General features: G+C 38.7%; 1 pseudogene; it reads right to left on the reverse strand.

Annotated features, from left to right (window-relative positions):
* Positions 1-10,368: 10,368 nt before the first annotated feature.
* Positions 10,369-10,468, reverse strand: LOC113327464 (annotated as a pseudogene).
* Between the last annotated feature and the right edge of the window lie 603 nt (positions 10,469-11,071).

Genomic DNA, 11,071 nt, shown 5'->3' on the forward strand with positions numbered 1-11,071 from the left:
ACATTTTTTCTCCACGTAATGACTTGTTTAATCAAAGCAGGAAACTAATTAACAAGGCTGCACAAGTTCAATTATTTGAACTTCTTTACTTTACGTCACAACAACAATTACTTCATTTATGAAGCTTCCAAAATCAGGCAATAATATCCGATAACATTTGGATGAGAAGTTTATGAAATGTATAAGGTGTTTGGATGCACGCTCAGAAGTTAGTTGGAAGTCAGTTTGACAATAATTTTTCAGAATGATTCCTAGAAGTAGAAAAGTCATTTTTTTGTGAAGCAAAATAGTTTTGTTTTTGATTTCTGCTTCTGACTTCTATTTCTGGAGGAACACAAATCAGAAGCATATTTGTATCCAAACGCGCTAGTAGATTTGTAGAAAGGATGCCTATAACCCCCGTAGGAGCGGAGACAAATAAGAGCACTGATCAAGTAGAATACAATAATTTGTCCCCACTTGCGGATTGATTTCTAAACATCACCAAGCTTAGTCTTATGGTTTTCTTCCTTTCGAACCTTTAGATTGTTTGGGCTTGCTCGGAATTAACCCTGGCTCCTCCGCCACTGAATTTCCATTTTAGATGGAGCAGAACTCAAATTTGAGCATTTTGTTGGATTAAACTATAACCACACTACATGCTGATATCTACATGACTGCATGGCTAAATTTCTTAAAATGCCCAGTTCATTTTCACATGGGTAATTAATGTGCATGGATTAGTGCTAGTACATTTAATTGGCAATTGGATTGACTTTCTAGTTTCTCTACGGCTTCTTTGGATCTGTTGTGCCAATTTTCAAGTTTTTCATCACGAAATCATCATTCTACTACTATTACGAAAGAATTGCTGAGACTTTCAGCTACTCTATAAAAATAGCTCAACATGCTACAAATTTTCTTCAAAGAGAAAAAAGTAGTAAGCTAGGAGTTCATCTTTTTTTGGTGAAGATGGGAATAACTAGAAGAACATCTCATGGAGTTCTTGCTGGTTCTAATCTCTTTCTGCTGATGATAATCTCCATATTAATCTGTACAGGTAAATTTGTTTCTTCCAAAAAAAAACTGTATAAGTTTTGTAGCAAGTTTTCTTTTTCGATCGTTCTCAGGTTGTGTGTTTATTTGCGGAGGTGGCATCAGCAACAATGTGGCAAGATGTGTGTACCTCCTTCAAGTCTTGGGTCTTGCGATTACTGCATAATGTGGTGCAGAAATCAATGTTCGTGTAGATACATAAATCCTACTCACCACGTGGTTAAACAAGGTTGGGCGAAATATGCGAAGTAAATCCTAAAACAGAAGATCTCTCACTAACCCCGAGAAGGATGTCAGTGATAAGTCAAATTAGTTGTCAGAGTTACTTTTACAAATATCAGATCTGCGAAGTACAAATCTGGACGAGAATATCAGATTTGCGAAATAAGATTACTTGGACGAGAAGATAACTGGCGAAATACATAAATTGCTGAGCAAGAAATGAGACAGCTGTCCCGACAAGCTACCGAAGTTATCGGCGAAAAGAAGGGAATAACTTTATCAAAAATGGCTTGGAAGAAGTATAAAGCAAATTCACGTGAATTGTGTGAGTTACGGCGAAGTAAAATGAGCTGCACTCCACCATTTAGTTTTGCCTACAAATAGAGACCTTGGTTCATTGTAAAGAGGGTTGAATTTTATATAGATCTGGAGAGGTCATGTGGAGAGAAAGTAAGTTAGGTTTCTTGTGAGTTTCTATACTTGTAATCTCATCACATTCATCGGGATCTAATAAATAAAGAAATCTTTCTATTTCATTCTTGGCATTATGTCTTAGAATTGATATATTTGTGATTTGGATGTACTACTAGATTTCCGATAGTTACATTTTGGCGTCCAGAAACAGGGAACTTAGATTGAGAATTCGTTCTCATCTAAGATCTTGAAGGAAAAGTTGAAGTTATCCTTGAGTTATTGCTCAAAGTTTTCAACGAGTAGTTCTTTATGAGAGTATGATTTCATGAATCCCAAACGATTTGTTCATAGTTGAAATATGCGGAGTAGGGTGATCTTTGAGTGCTACTTTGGAAGATTCATTCTAGAGAGGAAGTTTGTCTTGAAGTTTTAACTAAAGTTAACTCCTCTTCATTGGTCCAAGATTATTAACGAATCCGCAAGCGGGAGCTGATTTGAAATATCGAGTCAAGATCGGTTAATGGCAAGAGTACCAGATCGGGCAAATCAAGTAACAGTGGCAAGAAGGAGTAAACGTTTGGAGGAAAAGAGAGGAGAAACGTCAGTTGCAGGAGGAGGACATGGCGTGAATCAACAGCAGGACGACAATACTGACGAAAATAACCCTAGAAAATGAGTTGTCCATACTTCAGACACCAGAACTGTCGCAAGAGAAGAAACGACTCATGAGGAGGGGAAAGAGGATGACGATGAAGAAAACATGACGTTGGAACAGCTGAGAGAGATACTTCGTCGAGAAAGAGAACGAGATCTAGTGGAACAGCACACTACGTTAGAAAGACAAAACGCCACGCTGACAATGCAAAAACTGTCAACTTAATGAAGAAAGAAAAATTAACGATTCGCGAGGAGGAGACACGAAATTGGGAGAAAGAACGGTTTCATCGGGGAAGAGAAGCTTGCTTCAAAGGGACAATACACATGAAGATAACGATGACGAAGACAGGGGGAGTAAGAAAGGAACAAAGCGAAGTAGGATGTGGCGAAGATAAAGTAGCGAATAGAGGAATATGATGAGAGCGCTAGTAGAAATGAGGTGCGAAAATTTAAAACGAAGATACGAAGAGAAAAGAGACGTGAGGATGAAAGAAGGCGTGACGAAGAAAGAAGAAACATTCACGAAGAGAAAGGAGATAACCTGAATCAAGAAGTCCTAAATGAGCTACGAAGTATGAGGGAGCAGATAGGCAACTCACGAAGAGGAGGAGGAGGAGTAAATATACTAAAGACGATTGATATCCTGGTTCCTGGAAGATTAGTGACGATATCAAATGGAGATCATGAGTGTTCTGGCCGGAATACAAGGTGCGAAGTATCAAGGCGAAGAAACAATGAGACACGAGATAATAACAACGGATACCAACAAAGAAGCAGCTATGGATTTAGGGAACGAAAAATGAACTCACCAATATTTAAGGCTAAAAAGCTTCCGAGGCTCGACGCAACAATGAAGGAGATACGGGAGGCAATTGTGCTGACGGAAGAAATCTCTCTACCACCAAACCTAGGAAGGGATCCACCCTTAGGAAACGGGAGTCACAAGTTCTGCAACTATCATCGCTTTCATGGACATCACACGAATGACTGCAGAAAGGTCCGAAGAATCATACTTCGCTTGATAGACCAAGGAAAGCTCGCACACTTCCTAGAGAATCAGGCACCACCACTACCATCTCGCGAAAACAATCAGAATCAAGCACAAATGTACCAGATTGAAATAGATAGAGAAGCACAGATGTTAAGTTGTAATTCTATAATACACTCATCTAAGAACGTCCAATATTTTCATGATAACATGCTTAAGACGGTGCATAATAGGGACTTCGACGGAAACGAGATATTCAGTATCACCAAGAAGGAACCCTTAGAGGAATGGTAAAAGAGAGCAATCACATTATTAGCTCTAGATGCACCTGAAATAGGATTTTCATTTACAGATCTGTTGGTTATAACCTTAACTTTTGGTAAGCACACAGGACGGGAGGACGACCCTGTCAAAGGAAAGAAGATTTGGGCGATAAATAAAATCTTAGTAAATATGGGAAGCTCAGTCTATATACTCTTTTATCTCGCATTCAAGACTATGGGGTACGAAGACTCCGACCTTGTTCCCACAACATACAACATATACGGGTTCAATGGGGTGGCATCAAAACCAAAAGGTGAATTAGTCGTGAAAATCTTCGCAGGAGAATTGGAAACGGAAGTTACTGTCTGTGTGGTGGACGTGGACTCACCTTATAATGACCTCATAGGTTGACCATTGATACACGGGATAAAAGGTATAGCGTCAACTTTTCACCAAGCAGTTCGATTCCCAATGCCGAGCGGAATCGGTGAAATAAAAGGAGATTCAAAAGAGGCGAGGGATTGCAACGAGAAAGATATCCACAATTACGAAGGAAAATTGAGAAAGAAGAAGGAACGGAAGAAAAAAGAGCTAGAGGCAAAGAAGGAGAAAAAATTGATGGTATACACGACCAAGGCGAAAGAAGGATGGGCTATACCAAGTGAAATTCCTGAAAAGGAAAGCGACCGCATGCGACAATTAAAAGAACCAACCCCACTTGGTGAACCAATTATGAACTTCGCAGCAGTAGAACCCATGAAGGAAGTAAATTTGGGAACAAGCGAAGAACCAAAATTTGTAAAGATTGGGACGAGGATGGAGGTGGACGAGGAAGAAAAGATGATAAATTTATTAAAAGAATACCACAATGTTTTTTCATGGAGTATGAATGAGATGCCAGGGATCGATCCAATGGTAGCATGACATAAGTGAGATCAGAATCCAGCAATAAAACCCATAAGGCAGAGAATACGCAACATAGCGACCACCTATCACGAGCAAATAGGAAAAGAACTCCAGAAGATGATGGACTCGGGAATCATACGACCAGCGAAGTATCCAGAGTGGATCGCGAATATGGTAATAGTACCGAAGAAGAACAAAGGAATAAGAATATGCATCGCCTTCAGTGATCTAAAAACAGCCTGTCCGAAAGATAGCTTCCCCTTGACGAATATACCGCAGATGGTGGAAACAACATCCGGATACCATCGACTCTTTTTAATGGATGGATAATCATGTTACAATCAGATACCCCTCGCAGAAGAGGACCAAGACCATACTGCTTTCTTCGCTCCAAGAGGATTGTATAGCTACACCAGGATGCCATTTGGATTAAAGAACGCAGGCGCTACGTACCAGAAAATGGTGGAAAAGATATTCGCAAAATGGGTACATACAAAGTTAGAGGTCTACGTTGACGATATGTTAGTAAAACCTAAAGAATCGGGGGATCATGTGGAGGATTTGAAGGAGATATTTGAACAAATGAGGGCTTACAAAATGAAGATAAATCCTGCGAAGTGTATCTTTGGAGTCGAGTCAGCGAAGTTCTTGGGACATATAGTGTCAAATAAAGGAATTGAAGTAGATCCGACAAAGGTTCGGGCCATACTAGACATGCCATCCCCAGCCACTATAAAAGATGTGCAGAAACTGAACGTGCAACTAGAATCCTTGGGGAGATTCATTTCGAGATCCTCCGATAAATGCAAACACTTTTTTGACATCTTGAAGAAGGGAGTGAAGTTCACATGGACGCAAGAATGCGAGCAAGCATTACAGAATATAAAGGAACATCTAATCAATCCGTCTATCTTGCAAAAACCAGAACCTGGAGAAGAATTGTTGATATGCCTCGTGGATACATCAAATTCCCTCAGTGCGGTTTTACTTCGGTCAGATGAGGGAGTGGAAAAACCAATCTTCTACGTCAGTAAAACTCTAAATTTTGCAGAAAGAAATTATCCGATGATCGAGAAATTAATATTAGCATTGGTATATGCAGCATAAAAGTTAAGAACTTATTTTCAAACTCACAAAATCAAGGTGCTAACTAGAATACCAATAGAATCCGCTCTGAAGAAGACGAAGAGAGTAGTAAGGATTGAAAAATGGAATACCCGAATTGATCAATTTGGGTTAAAATACGAAGTACAAACTTCAACGAAATCACACATAATTGCGGAGTTTTTGGCTGAATTTTCTTCTGAAGAAGATGAAGGGAGTAGAAGAGATAATGGATATGGATGAAGAACGCCCAGATACTGAAGACCTACTCAAAGAAAATCATCCGAGAAGGTGGGAGATATTCGTAGATGGATCTTCTAATAGCTCAGGTGGAGGAATGAGAATTGTGTTCACGTCTCCCGGAGGGGCCAGGGTAGTCTACTGCTTTCGATTGGAATATAAAGCAACCAACAACGTAACAGAATATGAGGAAGTGGTGGAAGCTTTAAGGATATCAAAGGAAATGAAGTTGGACGAAGTAAGAATAACAAGTGACTCTCAATTAGTAGTCAGGAAAATCTATGGAAGGTACAATGAAAGTGACCCCATAATGCATAAATATCTACAACTCGTAAAAGAGTATTCTTCGTGGATACCGAATATAATCTGGAGGCACGTATGCAGAGGGAATAACAGACACGCTGATGCTATGGATTTTATAGCCTCCATGATTATCTATTCTTCAATAAATCACATTCGTATTGAACAATTAATGCAGCCATCGGTAAGCAAAAAAATTGAAAATGCAGCAGCAATGCTCGTAGAGGAAGGGGAAGAAGGAATTGAATAAGATGACGAAGAATATTGGAGAACACCCGTTTATAGATACTTGGAGAGAGGAGACTTACCTCGAGATAGGTTTGAAGCGCACAAGATTAATAGTAGAGCCACAAATTATGAATTGCGAGAAGGAATCCTATACCGAAGGTCATACCTGGGCCCATTGCTAAGATGTTTGTCGCAGAAGGAGGGGATGAAATTATGAAGGCAATACACTATGGAGATTCGGGTAATCATAGCGGTACTAGATCTATAGCTTATAAGAATAAAACACAATGATACTTCTGGCCGAACATGCACAATGATGCGAAGAATATTGCTATAAGATGCGAATCATGTCAACGATTTGGGAAACAGATACATGCGCCATCCACGAGCCTAAATTCCATATTAAGTGTTTGGCAATTCGCCATGTGGAGCATAGATATAGTTGGACCATTCGTGACTGGAACTAAGCAACGAAGATATTTAATAGTAGCAACGGAATATTTTACGAAATGGGCAGAAGCTAAAGCAGTACAACATACTCGAGATGGACATATATACGATTTCATTCTCGAGCACATGAGATGCATATTTGGGATCCCTGTACAAATCGTCTCCGATAATGGGAAGCAATTTGAAGGAGAAAATGTGAAGATGTTATTTAACACTTTCAAAATCCAATCTGGAAAGTCGACTCCGCTATATCCACAGAGTAATGGGAAAGCGGAGGCGAAAAACAAGACGTTAGCAACCACGTTGAAAAATAAGCTGGAAGGGTACCATAAAGGATGGTGCGAGCAAGTTCCAAATGTGCTATGGTCATATAGGACCACGAGGATAGATGCTACCGGAATGTCACCCTTTTGTTTAACATATGATAGACACATTTTTGTGTCCGATTTGTCTCGATTCTATATATTTTTAGGGCTCATTTTTTTACTTATTATGGTGTTTTATTTATTTGTAGGTATTTTTGGAAAAAATTGGCTCGAAAAGTTGTCGGAAAGCACCCGGAGGATATTTGTTATTCGGACTCTCACTTTGTATAAGGGGTAACCTAGTTACTAAGGGGCATCCCATTTCCAGGCAGTTGCTAATCGCACCCCTACCCTGGATAAGGGGCAACCATCTTCAACATTTCAAAAACCAGGTTTTGGCGGGAAAATAGGTGCAGTGAAGAACAGTTTTGGCAATCGTGATTTGGAGGAGTTTGAGGTCGATTAAACCTCTGATTTTCATAAGATAGACTCCTTATGGGTCTAGGAATCTTATATGGGTGTTTAATTCGATTAGACTGGGCTCAATCGACGGATTTTTCTCACAACAGAAAATATGGAAAGTCACGTGTGTGACCTGTTTTAAGAAATTTTAGAGAGATTAAAGTGTTGTAAACTTTCCCAAAGATTTGTATCTATCTATGGAAGACTTTAGAATAAAAAGGAAAGCTCAGAAACGCGTAGAAAATCTAAAACAAGAAATTGCCGCAACTTGGCCGTGAAGATAAGGAAAGAGATTTTGGAAGATTTGGGAGAGATTTAATCGGTACTTTTGATATAAATAGATGTTTTGGGTCATATAGAAGAGGTGTCGAGAGTTTGGGAACCTAAGGAGAGCCAGAGAAGAAGAAATCAGAGCTTTACGAAACTCTGTTTCTGCTGCTGCTGCTGAAGAGGAAGAAGGCGAAGAACATTGACGCACGGGAAACAGTCGCAGAACAGTGTCGTTGTTTAATAGCTGAAGAACATTAAGCTGTGCAAGGCATTCGTATTCTAGGGTCTTAAAATCAGCGACACAACAACAGTTTTTCTGTAACAGTTCCATTGTAACAGCTATTTTGCAACACCAATACACTGTTGCAAACAGTCTGTGTTATTCCTTTTCACTCTTTTAATCATCTTTTGAGCAACAAACACATATTTTGAGATCATGATTAATATGAGGAGCTAAACCCCATTGCTGAGGCGATAGAGGAAGCTATTTTTCCAACAAAAAGTGGTATATTCTATTTTATCTTTTTATTTGCAATAATTATATGATTATTATTTGCCTTGAACTATTATTGAATATGATTTTTATTTGAGTGATTGTGATCTATTTTGATGGAGTATGCTTACTTTTAAGACTTTTGATGCTTCATACTTGGTATTTACAATTATTACTTTTGAAAATCTACTTGTTGCAATATTTTAGAATCAAATTAAACGAGAAAATTGCATAAATATAAGTATTGGTTTAATCACTTTGAACTTGGAAAATAGTGGAATCTTAGCCTCAGTGTTTCTTTTAGTATTGATATCATCTTTGATTGAGTTTGCTATAATTTTTAGTGAGTTTTCTATTTTAATATTAGAATTTAAGTCTAATTAATATCCTTCACAAGTCTGAGAATCGAACCACTTTTACCACTATCTACAAATCACATCAATTTTTGGCGCCGCCGACGCGGACTTGTTTTTAGGGTTTTAGATTTATTTTATTTTATTTTATTGTATTTTATTATTTTTTTCCTTTTTTATGTTTTTGGGTATTTATCTTGTTTCTACAGGTTCTGGATCATAAAGAAAATTGAGTCAAGGAGTTTGGTGATTTCATAAAGACTTGGAGCTAAAGATTAAAGCAAAAAGAACAGAAAATAAGACAATTTTATTTTAGACAATTTTAGTTTAGGGTTTGTTTATTTTATTTTAAAAAAAAAAACAAAACAAAACTGTATTAGGGTTTATTATTTTTGTAATTTTTCTTTATTTTTTTGGACTTTTGGACTTTTGGACTTTGGGACATTATTTTTTTTATTAACCTACGGAAGGGTACTTTATATATAAACATTTTGCAGAGAAGGAGGACAATTACCATATTGTCTCTGCACCTTGGGTTCGTACACTAGACATCGGAGTCAGTGGCCCGAGTCGACTACAACCGATTCATCCCCCGTCTGGAACGGGAGGTAAGATTCTAAACACTCGTGAATCCCCTGTCAGCGAGTTACTGGACTCCTTCGTACGCATATATGTTGAGGACTGAATACGGACATTTATTTTTCTAGTAAAGGGCAAGGCCTGGCCATACAAGATAAGGGTTCGGATTTCATCACCGTTCTCTTCTTGCCCGCTTTAGGAACACGTAACCTACGCGAACCTAAGCCTAAAATTTTGACTAGAACGAGACCGATAGGGTAACGAGCTTAACAGGAAAGTCATTCGAAAAATATTGGTTACTCTTTTAAGCATACTTCGAAGTTCTTGACGGTTTCTGTAAGTTGAATGCCTGACTGTGCCGCCTTGTAATACCGGTGAGGCATTGGGTATCAAAGCTCCACCGAGCTTCCCTCGCCTCTATTCAACTTGCGTTTGCTTAGAAGCTGGTCTAGAAACAATCTAAGTGGAGCCATCATGATTTTTGTTTGCTAGAAATCAATAGGTTTGATTTGGTTGATTCGGCCTTGATCTGTGTTTGCTTACCCTTCCAATTTAGAAAATTCTATTGTATGCCTGAACGTAAAAGAGACGTACTAGGTAGATTTTTTAAAGAAAAACTTAGTAGTTCGAAGCGTCTCGATTACCTTAATCTAGAAAGTCCGACTTTTGAAGAGTCTGTTTTTGAACGTCCTTTGACTGAGGAGAGAATCCCTGTTGCTCCGATAGCGCCAGAAATTGCAACTTTGAAAGCTTTGTTGAATCCAACTAGGACTACCCGTTCTTCGTGTATTAAGTTAGCTGAAACGGAGGCACCCTACGAACTGAAACCTGGGACCTTACAGATGCTCCCAATCTTTTTAGGGAAAGAAAATGAAAACCCTTATTACCATGTTAGGGATTTTGAGGAAATTTGTAGTACTCTAAGAATTAGAGGCTTAGATGACGATGCTTTGAAACTTAGGTTATTCCCATTTTCCCTGAAAGATAAGGCCAAGTCGTGGCTGTATAGTTTGGACTCCGAGTCAATTGAGACATATGAACAATTTACATCTGCCTTTTTCAATAAGTTTTTCCCTAGGCACAAAACATCGTCTATTAGGACGCAAATATGCACATTTTCACAACAAGAGGGAGAATCTTTATATAGGTATTTGGAAAGGTTCAATGATTTATTATCTCAGTGTCCTCATCATGGTTTAGAAAAGGTTAGGCTAGTTCAGATCCTTTATGAGGGTTTAGATTATTCCACAACGACCACGGTTGAGTCTCTATGCACTGGTGGATTTGAAAACCAAACTGTTGATGCGGCGATGAAATTTTTTAATGAAATCGCCGAAAAAACCCAGCAATGGGAAAATAGTAGGGCACCCCAGAAAACAATTCTTTTAAGTAGAGTAAACTTTAATAGGGTAGAAGGAGGCTATGAATCAGATGCCAAAATTGCTGCTATAGCAAAAAGGTTAGAAGCCCTAGAAGTGGGCCAAACTAGTGGTAGAGTGGAGCCTTTTTGGGAAGGCCAGAATATTGAAGAGCATGCCAATGCTCTTTATAATAACACTAGATTTGATAACCGTCAAAAGATTGACCCATATTCAGAAACCTATAATCCTGGTTGGAGAAACCATCCGAACCTTTCGTGGTCTAAGGGCCAAAGTCAAGGTCAGTTTAGTAATTCTAATGCTCCCCCAGGTTTTGGCTATACTAAGAATCCTTCAGGACTAGCTCAATTTCAGAATCAGTCAGATAAGAAAATCCTAAGTTTAGAGGAATCTCTCGCCTTGTTAACTCAACAAACTGCAAA

The sequence above is a fragment of the Papaver somniferum genome, unplaced genomic scaffold, assembly GCF_003573695.1.
Source record: "Papaver somniferum cultivar HN1 unplaced genomic scaffold, ASM357369v1 unplaced-scaffold_10, whole genome shotgun sequence".
In the NCBI taxonomy this organism is placed as follows: Eukaryota; Viridiplantae; Streptophyta; class Magnoliopsida; order Ranunculales; family Papaveraceae; genus Papaver; species Papaver somniferum.